This window comes from Leucoraja erinacea, chromosome 1, assembly GCF_028641065.1.
Source record: "Leucoraja erinacea ecotype New England chromosome 1, Leri_hhj_1, whole genome shotgun sequence".
Lineage (NCBI taxonomy): Eukaryota > Metazoa > Chordata > Chondrichthyes > Rajiformes > Rajidae > Leucoraja > Leucoraja erinaceus.
Window position 1 is genome coordinate 80,995,684 of NC_073377.1, and position 21,631 is coordinate 81,017,314.

Genomic DNA, 21,631 nt, shown 5'->3' on the forward strand with positions numbered 1-21,631 from the left:
TATACAGAACACAACCAAAACCCCATGTAAAATTCTAAAATATCTACTAGTAAAACGTTTAGCTCAACATGAATCTGGTCCTGTTTTCATTCTGAAGGTTTGGAAGGAATAGAATTATTATAATTTGTTAATTATGGGTAAAAATAATATAATTATGTTAATTATTTTGAAGAAAATTTGCTTGGTATGAAAAAACAGCTTTATTGAGTTTGAGGAGAGCATGATAGACACAAGTTTCAAACGTTTTCATCAGTTTACTTTATTTAGGACTATCCATGAATTAGGCACTGCAGTCATATAAGAACTCAAACAAATCCATAAAATCTCCTTGTCCCACCAAATGTACTGTTGAGACCAGCATGCAATACAATCCACTCCTTCTTTCTCAGCCAAAATGGTATTGTCTTCACTATTAAAACTTTAATAGACACTTTTGGAAGAATATAATTATCTTTAATATTTTGTACATTTGATTTTTCCATTAAAATGCATATTAAAGTCAAGAACTAATTGCATTTGCAATAATTATAAAAATAAAACGTTTTCATCATTTCCGGATGTATAACTGATGAGATGCGCAATAGATACTCTTGGCTAGAAATGATTATTTAGACTAAATTAAAATTAGAGGAATTGCATGTGGGCACAAAGGCTTTGCCCATGCTACATGCAAAAAGCAATTTATGGTGTTATTTTGATTAATTGCAAAATTTTAATTAAACTTGAACTTCTCATCAGGGTATTTTAATTCACTTTGGGGAAATTGTTAAAACCTTTTTTAAGTAATGACAGAACACTGTATTTGCTCAATTTAACTTTCAAGCCCACTAAAAGCATTGCTGTGAGCATTTTCTGCGGCCACTAAAAGCATTGAGGGAACTGATTTGCACAAAGGAAATCAGCATTGATTTGTTTTTTTTTACTTTAAAAAATCTCATTGCCCCTCTCTTTTTGATGTATAACTATGGAACTGCTACATAAGATGTTACAACCTTATTATTTTTCCTAACTTCCAATTAATCTTTATTTTACTCTGAGACAGATAATACAAGTATTATTATCCAACCAGAAAGATTTTTTTATAACCATGCCTTTCTACATTTAACAGCTTTGACTCTAATACAGTAAATATATATTGCAATTCAGAATAGTGATGAGATATTATCTGAGTGTAAAGTAATTGAGCATTGTGCATAACAGGGGGTACATTTCATTCCAGAAGTACATAATGATAAAAAGAGCTTTCAAGTGGCAGAACAGATGCCTGAAAGGAATACGTGATGTGTGCTGAATAAAGATGGGTGAACTGACAGCATTTTAGTTGTCCACATAAGATTGATGCAAATACATTCAAGACAATTGAAAAGAAAAAGACAGAGCCACCTCAAGAAGTATTCTGGGCTTCAATATCAGTGGTGAAAAGCCTGTATTTCTCTTTTGGTAGAATTTCAACAAGATACAGATTTATTAAGATGCATTTCTGATATTCTTTCCTATTATTACCAGGTCATAGAGTCATGGTGTCATACAGTGCAGAAACAAGCCTTTCAGCCTAACTAGACTTGATGATCAAGATTCCCCATTTACACGTCCCGCTTGCCAGTATTAGGCCTTTATTCCTCCAAACCTTTCCTATCCATGTACATGTCCAAATGCCAATTACCCTATGTATCCCACTCATGACCTTATACACCGCTATAAGTTCACCCCTCATCTTCCTGCACTCCAAAGGATACAGTCCTAGCCTGCCCAACCGCTCCCTTTTTAGTCAAGGCCCTCAAGTCCTGGCAACATCCTTGTACGTCTTTTCTTGGCGTTGTAATCATTGGCTTTGAATATTATTATTAATATTCTTGGAATGATATTTGATATATTTTAATGCATGTGTCTCATATGTCTCCATCCTACTTGCCTCATTCTAAAGCTAATTGCACCTTAATGTGACACTTATGAAAAAATAAATCATACAAAATACAATTAAAAAAGAATCCATTGTTTGGGTCAATCAACAGCCAAGAACTGAAGCTTTTTGAGATGAACTCTGGTGACTGGTGCGGTTAACATTTTGTCTCTTGCCTCGGGATCTGCAAAAACATGCTAATCTCACAGTAGGTACACTGATAAATTGCCACATCTTGGACCCACACAGATGAAAGAAGACACAGGATTGCTTTGTAAATTGTAATGAGAAAAAATACACTCATTCCATACCCACCCGAGGTCCCTTACTGAAAATAATCCTTACCTTTAGATTAGTTTAGATACAGCACCAAAACAGGCCCTTGGGCATATCGAGTCTGCACCAAACTGCAGTCACCCATACACTAGTTCTATCCTACACACCCTGGATAATTTACAGAAGCCAATTCACCTACAAATGTGCATGCCTTTGGAATGTGGGAGGAAACTGGAGCACCTGGAGAAAACCCACGCTGTCACAGGGAGAACATACAAACTCTGTACAGACAGCACCCATAGTCAGCTTTGAACCTGGGGCTCTAGCGCTGTAAGGCTGCAACTCTACTGCTGCACCACTGTGCTGTCCATTGTGCTATTTTAACAGCTTGGAAAGAAACTTGCTTCACTGGTTAACCACCAGTAACCCATTCGGGGGTTAAAATTTCCCCCATAATCTTAAAGATAAGTAATGGCTCTTTAATGTTTGTCATTTTGTTTCTATTTGATTTTGTATGACAGGCAAAATCATTATGGAGCATTAGCACTGAAACTCTATTTGCTTAATTAAAGTTTGTAATTATTTTAACTGCACTATTTGCCCTCAGGAGCATTTGTATCTCTCTTGACTGTTTAATCAGTGTATCTATTGCTTTATAGCTTTAACTTGGCTCTTTGATGAAGTGATGGGCAAGCAATTAGTGTGGTATTTGGTGACAGATTTCAGTGAGTCAAAATTTTACAACAATGGATGTTTCTTGGATTGGAGCCATAGCTGCCAGACAACTGCATGCTGCAAACTATTGGTATCGCACCTCGGTGAATTGACTACGTTGGTCTAATTTATTTGAACGCCGTTTTAGTTATTCCCCACTTAGCCAGTCGTCACAGGTTGTTGTTCTGTCCGAAAATGTGTACCTCATATACTACTCATGGTGCATTCTGGGAGACGAGGAAGCTCGTTGAATCAGCTTAAAAGAGGTCATTACACACTGAGCTATTTTTGGCTGAGTGCCAATGCAGTAGCGTGCTCCATGAGCAAAATCCCTCCACATATTCAACATTTATTTTTGTATTTGTTTTCTAATATTTCCGAGCAAAAAAATATTTATCCCATGTGCTAAAAATATTAAAATGGATCAGCACTCCGAGAAGTGGTGCTTATCAAAATACCAGTAAAGAGTAAAGAATTTTTGAAAAATTGTGAGATGTTATCACTTGGACAACAAAATCATGGTTAGGTGCACCATCCTATAAACACATTGGACATGAAAGGAGACAAAGTGCTGGTGTAACAGGTCAACAGGTCAGGTAGCATCTCTAGAGATGGTCGGGACGCTTTGACAGACCAATCCAGTCCAGTCCAGTCTGAGGAAGGGTCACAACCTGAAACATAGTGTATCCATGTTCTGTAATGATGCTGCTTAACCCGCTGAGTTACTCCTGCACTTTGGATCCTCCTGCATAAACCAGTATCTGCAGTTCCTAGTTATTACAATGTTTGCATTTTTGTATCTTTCTGGTTTCAGTGTGCTCTATATTCCTGCTCAGCCTGTTTTGCAAGTATCGCTCCTATGCTAGGGTATCCATCAATATCCAATTTGCTCTAATAGTTATGACAACAACACCCTGCTCCTGAAACAAACTCACATGTATAGTTTTCTCCATCACTATAATTCAACATAATTCAATTGGCTTCAGGACTAATGTCCAATAGAATTGGGATAAGAAGCTCTGCGCTGACCTTTTTAAGTTACTTTTCACGATAACTTTTAAAGCTGATTAATTAAAAAACCTTGGAATTGGTGCCTAAGGATAAATTAATGTTGAAAAATGCATGGCTTTGATAAGGAATATTGATTCCATTTTACATGCAGCTACAGAAAAAAATCCTTCATAAGATTGAAAATAGCTATGAAAGAATGACATAAATATTATGTCATCTGACTAGCTACAGGCTAAATAGCTGCAGACTTTAGTGGCTATTTATCAAAGATTTGTATAATCATACAGCACATAAATAGATCAACCATCAAGTACCCATCTATCCCTTTTATCAACACTGGTCTGTACCATTCGATGTCTTGGCAATTTAAGTGCCCAACCAGATACTTATTTAAATCCTGTGAGAAAACTTCTCTCAGGCAGTGTTTTCCACAAGGTAATCACATTCTGGGTAAAGACATTTTTCTTTGGATAACCTCTATTCCTCTTACTCCTCATCCTAAACCTACGCCCTCTGGTTTTGGATATTTACGTTGCGGGAAAAGGTTTTCATCAATGCTTCAGGTCCCCTTTGGCCTTTTTCACTCCAAGGAAAAGAAACCCAATTTATCCGCCCTTTCCTCATAAATGAAATGCTTCATCCCAGGGTGCATTCTGGTAATTCTCCACTGCAACCTTTCAAGTACATTCACATCTTACTATTTAGAACCTAGTACAGCCCAGTGCAGGAGCAGATTCTTTGGAGCACAATACTAATACTAACAGCAAAGAGTTCAACTCACGCAGGTTGAAACACAAGCATCTTTATTGTTCAGGTCATCAACTACACGGCAGGTCATCACATGTTCACACTGCTACTCTAACTGGTAGACAGTGGGTAGGATTTTACACTATGAATGTTGTAATTAGGCGGGGTTATAATTACTAAGCATTCTAATTGGCTAACATGCTATAGCTAATCTACATCTCTTCTTCTATAAATGCAAAGTAGATAAAGCATTATCACTACATTAAATAAATTGTTAAATGTAAATTGCCACATCTATTAATAATGAGGTTAAACATAATCACCATATCTAATAGGTGGCTTGCTAACCCGCCCGGTCCTCGTACGGTAAGGAGCTGCCACATCAACCTTTTCCTCTGAAAAGTTGAGGGCTCGTTTTGGTGAGCCCAAGGGGCTTTGGGGAGACACTGTGGGGGAAACCGTCGTGGGGGCACCGGTGAACTGGTTACAAAGGGGAAGGGGGAACAGAGCGACGTGGGGAGTGTTGGGTAGTAGTAGCAGCAGCAGGTACTGGAACAGCTGGAACAGCGATCACTTTAAAGTTGAGTGGAGGTGCGTCAGGACCCTGGAGCGCCGGGCATCATTCCTTCACAGGAAGGAGGTGTTGACGGTTGCGTCTGTAGATGGTACCACCAAAATCGACCAGGTAGGAACGTGGTTCCTTTGCGGGGCCGTGGATGAACCTCAGTTTGTTGTGTCCTTTGTCTGTCTGTTGTAGGACGACTTGGCCTTGGATTAGTGGCTTAAGTAGCTTGCTGGTTTTATCGCAAGCACGTTTCTGCGAGTCCCGACTGCATTGCAAGTGCTTTTGAACTACAGCAGGGCTGAAAACTTTGGGCTTTAAGTGATCCTGTGTCTCGGGCAGTGGAGGTCGCGTTCGGCGGGACATCAGGTGCTGGGCTGAAAAGCCTAAAACGTTGTCTCTTGCAATATTTCTCAAGTTCAGCACCTCATGGCAGGCATGTTCTGATCTTTGCGAGACGTATTGAGAAATATTTGTGGAGAATAACTAGCCAGATTCACATTCAATTGTTGGTTAGCATTCACACTATCAAAATAAGCCAGTGGTGCTACAGTCTCAGCCATCCGACAAGCATGAATCGCTTGCTCTAAAGTCGGTTCTGCATTCCGCAGCAGTTCAGCTCGCAGCTTGCGGTCGCTCATTCCTCCCACAATTTTATCATGAACTAGCTCATTTGTCAACTCACCAATTCTGCATCAAGAGCTGATATGTCTCAAGTCGCTGATGAATCGTTCCACAGGCTCGTCAGCCTGTTGCATTCGAGCAAAACATCTTGTTCTCTCTAGGATTCTGTTAGACGGCAGGTCACACAGTTCTCTAAACTTCCTCAGCAGCACCATAGAGTTGTCAATAGATTCAGCTGGCACCAATACCTGTCCATTCCCATCCAGTTGAGCTGGTGCAAATTCAAACGAGTCAGCGCGGATCAAAGCCTCTGGACCCGCTAAATTCAACAGCAGAGAAGCCTTCAAATCGTCGGGATCGTTTCGGTGAACAATGCGGATATAATGAGAGTAGTCCTTCTCAAATTTTCGCCATCTCTCGACGATATCAGAATCAAACACGAGCGGGCTAGGCTTTCGTCAAGAGTTAGCCATGTCCTCAAATCACAGACAAAACTCGCAAATATAAACTGGTCAACGAAATAAATCGCGGTAAACAGAAACGGGGTAGACCCGATTATCTGACAACATGTAAAGAGTTCATACTCACACAGGTTGAAACACAAGCATCTTTATTGTTCAGGTCATTAACTACTAAGCAAGTCATCACACGTTCACACTGCTATTCAGACTGGTAGACAGTGGGCAGGATCTTACACTATGAATTATATAATTAGGTGGGGTTATAATTACTAAGCATTCTAATTGGCTAACATGCTATAGCTAATCTACACTAACCTTCAGAGGGTCTAGGTCCCTCCATCCACTGCCAGTTCATGGGTCTAAATAAAAGCTCCTTAAATGTTACTATTTTGTCTGCATTCACCACCTCCCATGGCATCACATTACAAGCACCTACTTGTTTCAAAACCTATTTTGTTTCAAAATAATTCCTCGCAAGTCGTCTTGAAACCATCCTCACTGACATTAAATCTATATCCTCCAGCATTGGACATTACTACCCTTTTACAAAAACTCGAACTGCAAAAGACTATTATTATTGCACTATATTTGCTATTTATTTAACTTTTTTTTTCTTCCCCCGTTATGTACTATGTTTACATATTCACATCTTCTGTTGTGCTGCAGCAAGTAAGAATTTCATTTTCCCATCCGGGACATATGACAATCAAACACTCTTGACTCTTGACTCTCACCTAATCTAGGCCTCATGTTGGCAAAATGGTGCCTGTCTGTGGCGACATGTTGCCAGCAACACAGCAGAATATCATCAAATATAGTAGTTCTCAGCTTACCTGAATAAAAGAATCAGCAGAAACCAGTGATGCAACTGAGAAGTTGCTAATGCATTTTAACGCATTAGCACTATTGCGATCTACAGGCAGCAATGAGGCTGCCGACTGTAAGGGAATTCCCAATTGCAGGGGAATCCCCGTTCTGGCGAGGATTGCAGGAAAATTGTTCTGTATCTGGAAACACCGGGGAGGCCTCCATTGTGTCCGGAAACATGGCCGGCGGGCAGGACTACGTTAGACTGAAGCGCAGGGAACTACGACTCCCTCTCCCTACTGGCCATTGTACAATCACTGGAAAATAAAGTGGAGGACTTAAGCTGGTCTGGGGAGGCAGAGAAACAACTACGGGATTGCTTGGAGTCAGTAGACTGGGCAATGTTCAAGGACTCTGCAACGGACCTGAATGAATATGGCAATCGTTACAGACATCATAAGGAAATGTGTGGAGGACTGTGTTCCTACTAAAACCTTCCGAGTGTTTCCTAACCAGAAGCCTTGGATGAACCAGGAGATCGGCATTCTTCTGAGGACCAGATCCAGGGCATTCAGGTCAGGTGACGCAGAGGTCAATAAGAAGTCCAGATACAACCTTGACAAGACCATCAAAAATGCCAAAAGGGACTTCCACTCAAAGCTGGAGGATGAGGCAGATGTTCGACAACTGTGGCAAGGCTTGGATGCCATCACCTCCTACAAGGCAACATCAGGAGGCAGGTCAAGTAACAGCGAAGCATGACTCCCTGACGAGATCAATGCATTTTATGCACGCTTTGATAGGGAGAACACTGATGGGTGTTCCTGAGCCCCCATTTGCCCTGATGGTAATATAGTCACAGTCTCAGAGGCTGACTTCAGAAGATCCTTCATGGGGTGAACATTTGGAAAGCATCTGGACTTGATGATATACCCTGTTGAGTTCTCAAAACCTGTGCAGACCAACTGGCTGGCTTTTTTGTGGACATTTTTAACCCCTTATTACTGAGGTCTGAGGTTCCCACCTGTTTTCAGAGGGCATCAATAATATGGGTGCCCAAGAAGAGTAAGGTGACGTGCCTCAAGGACTATCGACCAGTGGCACTAACGTCCATGGTGATTAAGTGCTTTGAGAGGTTGGTTATGGTGCATATCAACTCCTACCTGGGGTGGGAGATTGCAACCTTCACGTGGTCCATCCCTGTTTCGACGAATGCAACCTGGCGTGCACAAACAGAAGATAAAACAGAACAAGTTGTCATACAACTTTAGGCTGTGCACGCCATACGCAAGAAGAAGAAGAACTCCTATCTCAACAAGAACCTCGACCCATTGCCTTCACATCAGGTCAACGGAGGATGCAATCTCACTGGCCCTCTACTCCATACGGGACCACTTGGAGAGTAAAAGCACATATGTCAGGCTGTTGTTCATAGACTACCATCCATATCATCATCCCCTCCAAGCTGGTTAGGCGATGAGGTATGGTGTTGCGGAGGTCCAAACACAAAAACGAGGAAGTTAAACATCTTTTTGGAATTCAGAGGCACTGTGGTACTTTGATATCCTTCAGTATCATTGCGATGCTGCAGAGATTTGTTTAAAATGTTTCTGCATGTTTTGGGACTGCGAGCAGTATTATCAGCAAACTGCATAGCTCCCACAACTATAGCTGCCAGGAAACAGTGGCGCACCAAAAGGGAGAAAATCTTTCCAGATTTTTACACCTGCATTCAGCACAGACCCAGACCCCCCCCTTCCCCCCCCCCCCTTCCCCCCCCCCCCCCCCCCCCCCCCCCCCCCCCTGCCTCATCGGTGCTGACCGTGCTGGTCTGGCTTTCATGTGGTGTGTGTGGGAGGATTTCTGCACCGTCTCGACTTTCTACGGCCTTGGAACTTGGAGCTGAAGAGGCCTCCTTTCTCTCGGCAAGACCAGCAGAAATAGGACGCTTCCAACAAATACGACTGTAGTCAAACCCCTTTTCGTTGCTGCAGGAGCAGTGAAGACCAGCTGGGATTGTCTGCGAAGATCAGCAGCTCACCAGGGAATGCAATAGAGCCGAGATAGCCGGGCGAAGAGCTGGTGACGCAGCAGTTTCTCAGGAGAGCCGCCATCATCATGGTACAAGGCAACACACTTTGCCTTCCTCCCTCGAACTGTTCCATACTGTCTTCTATGTGTAGGCTTGGCCTTGTGCAATTTGGACTGTGTTTAAATGCTATGTTTAAATTGTAGTGCCTGATTACATGCAGAGTCAGTGTTCAGGTTGAGCTGGGCCTTCCGGGACTGGTGATGGGATCTAGGGAGTGGGCAGGGCCGAAGATGTCCTGGTTGGGTTTGTCCTAGGGCTGGCCAAGATGGCCATCCATGAGTCATGGTGCCAGGCGGAAGAGGGCATTACCTGAGCCAGATGCTTGCCCCTTTACTGGGGTTGTATAATAGTTATTAGCATATTTGTAACATCGTTGTTTGGAATTCATTGTCGGAATAATTTGGAGATTTTGCAATATGGTGGAGGGTATGTCACCACGGTTTATTTGTTTTTGATTTTGGTTTTTGTATTGTTTACGTACACAAACAAATTATTTTTGATACAAAAAAAAAGCTGGTTACCACTTGCCAGCGGCCTGCAACTTTTGCGGGCTGGAAGAGTCTGTGTACCATGTGTATATGGAGTGTGTGAGGTTGCAGCCCCTATTCCAATACATAAAGGGTCTGCTCCTTGCCTTCTGGCTACACATCTCACCCACCATCCTCATCTTTGGACACCTTGTGCGTCGGGGAGAGGGTAGGGCCGAAGATGTCCTGGTTGGGTTGCTCCTGGGCCTGGCCAAGCTGGCCATCTGCGAGTCACAGCGCCAGGTGGAAGAGGGCTCTGCCCGAGCCGGTTGCCTGCCCTTTTTCCGGGTGGTTGTCCATGCCCGGGTGGTTTTGGAGAGGGACTATGCGCTGTCCACAGGTGCCCTGGGGTATTTCCGGGACCGCTGGTGATCGCGGGGGCTTGAATGCCTCCTTGACCAAGATTGTAACCTAGTTGTATAATAGCTTCTTTAGTATATTTCTTTGTCATATTATCGTAGTGGGTTCTGTTTTGTTTTATTATGTTGTAAATATTTTTAATAATTGAATACATTTTTTGATTACACTTTTTTTATTTCTTAAATGCTTGTTACCAAGCTCACGGAACTAGGTCTCTGCGCACCCCTCTGCAATTTGATCCTCAACTTCCTCATCCGCAGATCACAGTCTGTTTGAATTGGCAGAAACACTTCTTCCTCATTAACATTCAGTACGGGAGCACCTCAGGGCTTCATGCTCAGTTCCCTGCTCTACTCACTCTATACTCATGACTGTGTAACCGGACACAGTGCGAACTCCATCTTCAAGTTCGCCGATGACGCAACCGTTGTTGGACGAATTACAGATGGTGATGAATCAGAGTATAGAAGTGAGATCGACCGATTGACCAAGTGGTGCTAGCACAAAAACCTGGCTCTCTATATCAGTAAGACCAATGAACTGATTGTAGACATTGGAAGATGAAGGATGAGGACACACAATCCTGTTTATATCAACGTCAAATTACAGGGTGCGCATATTTCCAAAGATCTTTCCTGGACCCAGCACTGATGAAATTATAAAGAAAGCGCATCAACACCTCCACTTCCTGAGAAGATTACGGAGATTTGGTATGTCAGAGAGGATTCACTTGAACTGCTACGTGAGTACAGTAGAGAGCACATTGACTGATTCAGCAACTTGCACACCCAGGAGCGATGAAGATTGTAAAAAGTTGTGAACACTGCCCAGTCCATCACTGGCTCTGACCTTCCCACCATCGAAGGGATTTACCGATGTCGCTGCCTCAAAAAGGCAGCCAGCTTCATCAGACCCAAACCACCTGGGCCACGCACTCATTTCACTCCTGCTTTAGGTACGGGATACTGAGTTTGGATGATCAGCCACGAGGTTCTTGGGGTGGAGAGGGGTGATAGCGGTATAAAGGGGAGGGTAGTGTCTTGTGTTCTGTGTCTTGTGTCTACTGTTTGTGGGTAAGTGTGTCTGTTTAGTGTTCAGCCATGAGCGAATGGCGGTGCGGGCTCGATGGACCTGGTGGTCTGCTCTCGCACCTACTTTCTATGTTTCTATGTTTCTATGGCGGTGCAGGCTCGAAGGGCCGAATGGCCTACTCCTGCACCTAATTTCTATGTTTCTATGAAGAAGGTACAGGAGCCTGAAAACTGTAATGTCCAGGTTCAGGAACAGCTTCTTCCCTACAGCCATCAGGCTATTAAACACTACAACCTCAAATAACCTCAAATAAGCTTCCGATAGTACGCCACCACCTACGGCCATCATTTTTGGCCAACTCGCTCAGAGCCCCCCTCCGCCACATGTGTGCCAAGGATTTTTCACGTTGATATTAATGTTTTTACAAAATTCCCCATTCTGTCGGCTGCCCCTCCTGGAGGGAGGGGGAGGGACTATAAAACCAGGAAGTGGTGTGCCTCAATCAGTCTCTGCAAGTGGTGTGCTTCAATCAGTCTCTGCAAGCGGTGTGCCTCAATTAGAGTGCTGAATGACACTGACAAATGTCTACATCACTGTGAGTACCCTTTATTTGGTTTGAAAATTAAAATATGGTTAGAGGTAAAAAAGCACTGATTGCAAATGGTTGTTTGGGTTTGGATTGAAGTAAAAAGGCACTCTCTCTCCTCCTCTTCCCCCCCCTCTCCTCTCCCCACCCCCCCCTCTCCTCTACCCCCCCACCACCTCCCCTCCTCCCCTCTCCCCCCCTCTACTCTCCCCCCATCTCCTTCTCCCCCCTCTCCTCCCCCCCACACTCCTCACCCCCTCTCTCTCTCTCTCCCCCCCCTCCTCCCCCCACCCCCTCCCCCACCGTCCCTCCCATAAACCCCCCCCTGCTCTCCCCTCCCCTCCACACCCCTACCCCCTTCCCCCACCCTCCCTCCCCCTCCCCTGCTCCCCACCTCTCCCCGCCCCCTCATCTCACCCCCCCTCTCTCAGCTCTCCCCCTCTCTCTCCCCCTATCCTCCCCTCCTCTTCTCCCCCTCCCTCCCCCCCCCTCCCTCCCTCCCTCTCCCTCTCTCTCTCCCTCTCTCTCTCTCCCCCCCTATCTTTCCCCCCTATCTCCCCCCCCTCTCCCCCCTCCCTCCCCCTCCCTTCCCTCCTCTGTTCCCCCCTCATCCACCCCTCTCTCCCCTCCCCTCCACTCTCTCCCTTCCCTCCCTTTCCTCTCCCCCTCTCTCCCCCTCTCCTCCCTTCCCCCCCCACTCTTCCCCCCTCTCTCTCCCCCCCCTCTCTTCCCCCTCTCTTCCCCCCCCTCTCATTCCACCCCCCCCCCCCCCTCTCTCTCGCCCCCCCTCTCCCCCCCCTCTCTCTCTCTCCCCCTCCTCCCCTCTATCTTTCCCTCTCCCTTTCCTTCCCCTCTCTCTCTCTCCTCTTCTCTACCTTTCCCTCTCCCTCCCTCTCCCCTTCCCTCCCCCCCCCCCCCCCCCCCCCCCCCCCCCCCCCCCCCCCCCCCATCGCACGTTGGGGGAACAGACCCAAGTCTATATATATACACACACACACACACACACACACACACACACACACACACACACACACACACACACACACACACACACACACACACACACACACACACACACACACACACACACACACACACACACACACACACACCTGCATATATCTATATTACTAAAGGTCTGTTCTTGACTGGTTTTGGCCATCTGTGCTGCGATTTCCGAGAGAACGCCGCCACCTACGGCCGTCATTTTTGGTCACCTCGCTCAGAGTCCGCCTCCGCCGCATGTGTGTGGAGGATTTTTCCCGTCGATTAAAAATGACAGAGATATTAATGTTTTTACAAAATTCCCCATTCTCTCTGCTGCCCCCGCTGGCGACAAGGCGGGAGGGACTATAAAACCAGGAAGTGGTGTGCCACACAGTATCTTCAAGATGGAGGAAGGCAGAAGTTCACGTTTCTCTGAGTTGTGAATAACACTGAACACATGTCTACTCAAATGTAAGTGCCTTAGTGGTTCTAAAATGCTTGCAGAATGCGTCTATTGGTTCTAAAACTTGCAAAAAAATGTCTATTGGTTCCAAAGCTTGCAAAAAAATGTCTATTGGTTCTAAAGCTTGCAAAAATGTCTATTGGTTCTAAAGCTTGCAAAAAGTGTCTCTAACCATATATAACCATATAACAATTACAGCACGGAAACAGGCTATCTCGACCCTTCTAGTCCGTGCTGAATGCGTATTCTCCCCTAGTCACATATACCTGCACTCAGACCATAACCCTCCATTCCTTTCCCTTCCATATAACTATCCAATTTATTTTTAAATGATAAAATCAAACCTGCCTCCACCACCTTCACTGGAAGCTCATTCCACATAGCCACCACTCTCTGAGTAAAGAAGTTCCACCTCATGTTACCCCTAAACGTCTGTCCCTTAATTCTCAAGTCATATCCCCTTGTTTGAATCTTCCCTACTCTCAGTGGGAAAAAGCTTATCCACGTCAACTCTGTCTAACCCTCTCATCATTTTAAAGACCTCTATCAAATCTCCCCTTAACCTTCTGCGCTCCAAAGAATAAAGCCCTAACTTGTTCAACCTTTCTCTGTAACTTAGTTGCTGAAACCCAGGCAACATTCTAGTAAATCTCCTCTGTACTCTCTCTATTTTGTTGACATCTATCCTATAATTAGGCGACCAAAATTATACACCATACTCCAGAATTGCCCTCACCAATGCCTTGTACAATTTTAACATTACATCCCAACTTCTATACTCAATGCTCTGATTTATAAAGGCCAGTACACCAAAAGCTTTCTTTACCACCCTATCTACATGAGATTCCACTTTCAGGGAACTGTGCACAGTTATTCCCAGGTCCCTCTGTTCACCTGCATTCTTCAATTCCCTACCATTTACCATGTACGTCCAATTTTGATTTGTCCTGCCAAAATGTAGCACCTTACACTTATCAGCATTAAACTCCATCTGCCATCTTTCAGCCCACTCTTCCAACTGGCATAAATCTCTCTTTAGACTTTGAAAATCAACTTCATTATCCACAATCCCACCTACCTTAGTATCATCTGCATACTTACTAATCCAATTTACCACATCATCATCCAGATCATTGATGTACATGACAAACAACAGTGGACCCAACACAGATCCCTGTGGCACCCCACTAGTCACCAGCCTCCAACCTGACAAACAACCATCCACCATTACTCTCTGGCATCTCCCATTCAGCCACTGTTGAATCCATCTTGCTACTCCACCATTAATACCCAACCATTGAACCTTCTTAACCAACCTTCCATGAGGAACCTTGTCAAAGGCCTTACTGAAGTCCATATATACAACATCCATTGCTTTACCCTCATCAATTTGCTGAGTAACCTCTTAAAAAATTCAGGAAGATTAGTCAAACATGACCCTTCCAGGCACAAATCCATGTTGACTGTTCCTAATCAGACCCTGTTTATCCAGGTGCTTATATATATTATCTCTAAGTATCCTTTCCATTAATTTGCCCACCACTGACGTCAAACTAACAGGTTTATAATTGCTAGGTTTACTCTTAGGCCCCTTTTTAAACAAAGGAACAACATGCGCAGTACGCCAATCCTCCAGCACTATTCCTGTTTCTAATGACATTTGAAATATTTCTGTCATAGCCCCTGCTATTTCTACACTAACTTCCCTCAATGTCCTAGGGAATATCCTGTCTGGACCTGGAGACTTATCCACTTTTATATTTCTCAAAAGTGTCAGTACTTCTTCTTCTTTGAATCTCATAGTTTCCATAGTTACTCTACGTGTTTCCCTTACCTCACATAATTCAATATCCTTCTCCTTGGTGAATACCGAAGAAAAGAAATTGTTCAATATCTCCCCATCTCTTTTGGCTCTGCAGATAGCTGTCCACTCTGACTCTCTAATGGACCAACTTTATCCCTCGTTATCCTTTTGATATTAATACTGTAGAAACCCTTTGGATTTACTTCCACCTTACTTGCCAAAGCAACCTCATATCTTCTTTTAGCTTTTCTAATTTCTCTCTTAAGATTCTTTTTACATTCTTTATACTCCTCAAGCACCTCATTTACTCCATACTGCCTATAATTATTGTAGATCTCTCTCTTTTTCCAAACCAAGTGTCCAATTTCCCTTGAAAACCATGGCTCTTTCCAATTTTTACTATTTCCTTTCAATCGAACAGGGACATAAATATTCTGTACTCTTAAAATTTCACCTTTAAATGTCCTCCATTTCTCTTCCACATCTTTCCCATAAAACAAACTGTCCCAATTTACTCCTTTTAAATCCTTTCGCATCTCATCAAAGTTAGCCTTTCTCCAATCAAAAATCTCAACCCTAGGTCCAGTTCTGACCCTCTCCATAATTATATTGAAACTAATGGTATTGTGATCACTGGTTCCGAACTGTTCCTTAATGCATACCTCTGCCACCTGACCCATCTCATTTCCTAACAGGAGGTCCAGCACTGCCCCTTCTCTATCAGGTACTTCCATGTATTGCTGCAAAAAACTATCCTGCACACATTTTACAAACTCCAACCCATCCAGCCCATTTACGGAATGTGTTTCCCAGTCTATGTGTGGAAAATTGAAATCTCCCACAATCACTACCTTGTGCTTACTACTAATATCTGTAATCTCCTTACATATTTGCTCTTACAATTCTCGCTCCCCATTTGGCGGTCCATAATACAGGTGTTGCTACCCCTTTCCCATTTCTCAGTTCCACCCAAATAGCCTCCCTAGATGAGCCCTCTAATCTATCCTGCCAAAGCACTGCTGTAATGTCTTCCCTGAGAAGCAATGCAACATCTCCACTTCTTGCCCCTCCAATTCTATCACACCTGAAGCAACAAAATCCTGGAATATTTAGTTTCCAATCACAGCCCTCCTGCAACCATGTTTCACTGATCGCCACAACATCATACTTCCAGGTGTCAATCCTGGCTCAAAGCTCATCCGCCTTTCTTCAAATGCACCTAGCATTAAAATATACACATTTAAGAAACCCGCCCTCTCTTATTCTCTGTTTATTGACTTTTTCTTCTCTCTCCCCTACATTTTGGGTCAGAATGCTACCATTCTCTGCCTCCTGCCTCACACACTGACTGCTAGCTTTCCCAATTTGAGTCCCTCCCCCCAACCATACTAGTTTAAAGTCTCCCCAGTAGCCTTTTTTAAATCTCCCCGCCAAGATATTGGTCCCGCTCGAGTTCAAGTGCAACCCATCCTTTCTGTACAGGTCACACCTTCCCCAAAAGACATCCCAATGATCCAGAAACTTGAATCCATACCCACTGCACCAGTCCCTCATCCACTCATTTATCCTCCACCTCGCTCCATTCCTACTCTCACTGTTGCGTGGCACAGGCAATAATCCTGAGATTGTTACCTTTGCAGTCCTTCTCCTTAACTCTCTACCTAACTCCCTAGATTCTTCTTTCAGGACTTCTTCTCTTTTTTCACCTATGTCATTGGTACCTATATGTACCACAACCTCAGGCTCATCTCCCTCCCATTTCAGGATTTTTTGGACACATTCAGCCACATCCCTCACCCTGGCACCAGGGAGGCAAACTACCATCAGGGTCTCCTGTCTGCGTCCACAGAATCGCCTATCCGACCCCCCGTATTGTTTCTATTGGTTCTATAGCTTGCAAAAAAAAATGTCTATTGGTTCTAAAGCTTGCAAAAAATGTCGATTGGTTCTAAAGCTAGCAAAAACATGTCTATTGGTTCTAAAGCTTGCAAAAAAAATGTCTATTGGTTCTAAACCTTGCAAAAAAAATGTCTATTGGTTCTAAAGCTTGCAAAAAATGTATTTTGGTTCTAAAGCTTGCAAAAAAATGTCTATTGGTTCTAAAGCTTGCAAAAAAAATGTCTATTGGTTCTAAAGCTTGCAAAAAATGTCTATTGGTTCTAAAGCTTACAAAAAAATGTCTATTGGTTCTAAAGCTTGCAAAAATATGTCTATTAGTTCTAAAGCTTGCAAAAATATGTCTATTGGTTCTAAAGCTTGCAAAAAAATGTCTATTGGTTCTAAAGCTTGCAAAAAAATCTATTGGTTCTAAAGCTTGCAAAAAATGTCTATTTGTTCTAAAGCTTGCAAAAAAATGTCTATTGGTTCTAAAGCTTGCAAAAAAAGTCTCTATTGGTTCTAAAGCTTGCAAAAAATGTCTATTGGTTCTAAAGCTTGCAAAAAGTGTCTAAAGCTTGCAAAAAATGTCTATTGGTTCTAAAGCTTGCAAAAAATGTCTATTGGTTCTAAAGTTTGCAAAAAAATTGGTTCTAAAGCTTGCAAAAAAATGTCTATTGGTTCTAAAGCTTGCAAAAAATGTCTATTGGTTCTAAAGCTTGCAAAAAGTGTCTCTATTGGTTCTAAAGGTTGCAAAAAAAAAGTATATTGGTTCTAAAATGGTTCATACTAGCGCTCCTGAAAGCACCCCCCCCCCCTCCCCCCCCCCCTCCTCCCCTCCCTCCCCCTGGTTGGCTTGGCTTGGGTGTGTCTTGAAATTGAAATTTTGAAATTGAAAGGCACTAACTGCAAATGGTGGCATGAAGTTGAAAGGCACTACTTACTGCAAATGGTGGCTTAGAAGCTTTGGCTTGAAGTTGAAAGGCACTACTTACTGCAAATGGTGGCTTCGTTGCTTTGGCTTGAAGTTGAAAGGCACTACTTACTGCAAATGGTGGCGTGGGTGTGGCTTGAAGTTGAAAGGCACTACTTACTGCAAATGGTGGCATGAAGTTGAAAGGCACTACTTACTGCAAATGGTGGATTGGTTGCTTTGGCTTGAAGTTGAAAGACACTACTTACTGCAATTGGTGGCATGAAGTTGAAAGGCACTATTACTGCAAATGGTGGCTTGGGAGCTTTGACTTGAATTTGAAAGGCACTACTTCATGCAAATGATGGCTTGGGTGTGACTTGAAGTTGAAATGCACTACTTACTGCAAATGGTGGCTTGGGTGCTTTGGCATTAAGTTGAAAGGCACTACTTACTGCAAATGGTGGCTTGGTTGCTTTGGCTTGAAGTTGAAAGGCACTACTTACTGCAAATGGTTGGATGTGGCTTGGGTGTGGCTTGAAGTTGAAAGGCACCACTTACTGCAAATGGTGGCATAAAGTTGAAAGGCACTACTTACTGCAAATGGTGGATTGGTTGCTTTGGCTTGAAGTTGAAAGGCACTACTTACTGCAAATGGTGGCTTGGTTGCTTTGGCTTGAAGTTGAAAGGCACTACTTACTGCAAATGGTGGCTTGGTTGCTTTGGCTTGAAGTTGAAAGGCACTACTTACTGCAAATGGTGGCTTAGGTGTGGCTTGGGTGTGGCTTGAAGTTGAAAGACACCACTTACTGCAAATGGTGGCATGAAGTTGAAAGGCACTATTACTGCAAATGGTGGCTTGGGTGCATTGGCTTGAATTTGAAAGGCACTACTTCACGCAAATGATGGCTTGGGTGTGGCTTGAAGTTGAAATGCACTACTTACTGCAAATGGTGGCTTGGGAGCGTTGGCTTGAAGTAGAAAATGTACTACTTACTGCAAATGGTGGCTTGGGTGCTTTGGCTTGAAGTTAAAAGGCACTACTTACTGCAAATGGCGGCATGAGGTTGACAGGCACTACTTACTGCAAATGGTGGCTTGGGAGCGTTGGCTTGAAGTAGAAAATGTACTACTTACTGCAAATGGTGGCTTGGGTGCATTGGCTTGAAGTTGAAAGGCACTACTTACTGCAAATGGCGGCGTGGGTGCATTGGCTTGAAGTTGAAAGGCACCACTTACTTCAAATGGTGGCATGAAGTTGAAATGCACTACTTACTGCAAATGGTGGCTTGGGTGCTTTGGCTTGAATTTAAAAGGCACTACTGTAAATGCACTTACCTCCTTTTAGCACTGTATATTGATTTTAGTTAAAACGCTACCACTTACGGCTGTGATATTTGGCCATCTTACTCAGTCCCCCTCCGCTGAGCAGATGCAGAGAATTCTTCCCATCAATGAAAAATAAAAGTGTTATTAGTTTTTTTTTTTAATGTTGAGAATCTCTCTCCTGTCAATCACTCCATGAAAGCCACACCTTTTCCGGTGGGGGGGAGGGTTTATAAAACCTGGAAATGTGGGTGTGGCTCAGTCTCTGCAAGATGGAGGAGGGAGAGATCATGTCTCGCTGTCTTTTAGTAGGTTTGCACCCTGCTTCAAATAGTATGAAACTGCACTTGAATTTTGTGTCCTTATACCCTGCTTGAAATAGAATCTCAAGGATTAGCCGTGAGTCAACTACCAGCCCACCTGCCGTGAGTGAGTGAATTGCCAGCAAAACAGGCTTGATTGACTGAGCCACCAGCCCAATAATCCATTTGGCGCACAATTTACATACTAGCCCTCTGGAAACCAGTCCCTTCAGCCCACAACACCCATACTAGCACTCCAGAAAGCCCCCCCCCCCCCCCCCAACTGGCCACCAATATTAGAATTGGTGGAGAGGTGGAATATTGCAATGGGTGGCCAGCCCTCCTGTGTGATGCTGTGACCCAACGGGTACCACTTAGTCAAATTTATATTAAAAAAAACGTCTGTTCTTGACCGGTTTTGCCCATCTGTGCTGCGATTTCTGAGAGAACGCCGCCACCTACGGCCGTTATTTTTGGCCACCTCGCTTAGAGCCCCCCTCCGCCGTATGTGTGCCGAGGATTTTTCCCGTCGATGAAAAATGACAGAGATATTAATGAATTTACAAAATTCCCCATTCTCTCTGCTGCCCTTGCTGGCGGCAGGGGGGAGGAACTATAAAACCAGGAAGTGGTGTGCCTCATTCCGTCTCTTCAAGATGGAGGAAGGCAGAGGATCACGTTTCTCTGAGCAGTGAATAACACTGAACACATGTACACACTACTGTGAGTAAGTACCCTTAATGTGGTTTGAAAATGAAAATATGGTTAAAATAAAAAAGCACTGCCTGCAAATGCTTGCTTCGTGGGTTTGGGCTGAAATAAAAATGCAGTCTCTCTCTCTCTCTCTCTCCCTCTCTCTCTCCCTCTCCCTCTCTCTCTCTCTCCACTCTCTCTCCCTCTCCCTCCCTCTCCCTCTCTCTCCCTCCCCCCCTCCCTCTCCCTCTCCCTCTCCCTCCCCCTCTCCCCCTGGTAGGCCGCGAGGACGGGTCGTAACTGCAGCCTGGAGAAAATCTACCTCTCCGACCAGACATGCGTCGGTAGATAGGGTGGTTATGGGGTAATTGGAGCAAATTAATAATATTAATATAATATCAAGGGGGGTAATTAGCATGAGTGCAGAGGGGGGGGGGATAGTTAGTGTGTATGATGCTGCATGCCGCCTCCCCCCCCCCCACAACTGCACGTTGGGGGAACAGACCCAACGGGTCTGCACTTGGTCTAGTATATATATATATATATAGGTGTGTGTGTATTTATGAGTATCTGTATATATCCACACTGGACTTTTTTTCTCTCTCGATTATTATATTGTTTACAGTCTACTATATTTACATATTCTGTCGTGCTGCAGCAAGTAAGAATTTAATTGTTCTATCTGGGATATATGACAATAAAACACTCTTGATGATTTTATACACATCTCTCAGGTTGCCTCTCATCCACCAACACCACAGAGAAAACAATCCAAGCTTGTCCAACAGCTCATTATGGCTAATGCTCTCAAATTCAGGTAACATTCTGGTGAATCCCTTTTTTTACCCTCCCCAAAGCCTTCACATACTTCTTATAATACAATGATCAGAACTGCACATTATGTTCCAACATGGCCTAACCAAAGATTTAGAAAGCTACATCCTGAATTCTCAACTTTTATACTCAATGTCCTGACCGATAAAGACAAGTGTGCCATATGCCTTCTTTATCACCCCATCGATTTGTGCAATACCTCACACATGTTCAGATTAAACTATTTCTGCCATTTATCTACCTATATTTTCACCTGATCTACATGCTGTTGTATTCCTTTGGCAACCTTCTTCATTATCCACCACTCCACTCATTTTTGTATCATCTGCAAACTTACAAATCAACTCATCTACATATTCGGCCAAGCAATGTATATACATTGCAAACAACACTCAGAACTGATCACTGCAGAACAGTGCAGGTCACAGAACACCAATCAAAATAACATCCCTCCATCATTACTCCCTATCTCCTCTGGCTAAGCCAATCTTTAATCTAATATACAACGTCTCATGTTTCCCACATGCCTTAATTGTTTGGAGAAGCCTTGAGGTACTTTGTAAAAGCAAAGTAAGTAACATCCATTGTCCTCTTCTCATCCATCATCTTTGTCACCTCCTCAAAAAAACAATCAAATTAATACAACATTTCCTTTCATGCAGAAAGCCATGTACCGTTCAGTTCCGTTTAGTTTATTGTCAAGTGTACCGAGGTACAGTGTAAAGCCTTTTCACT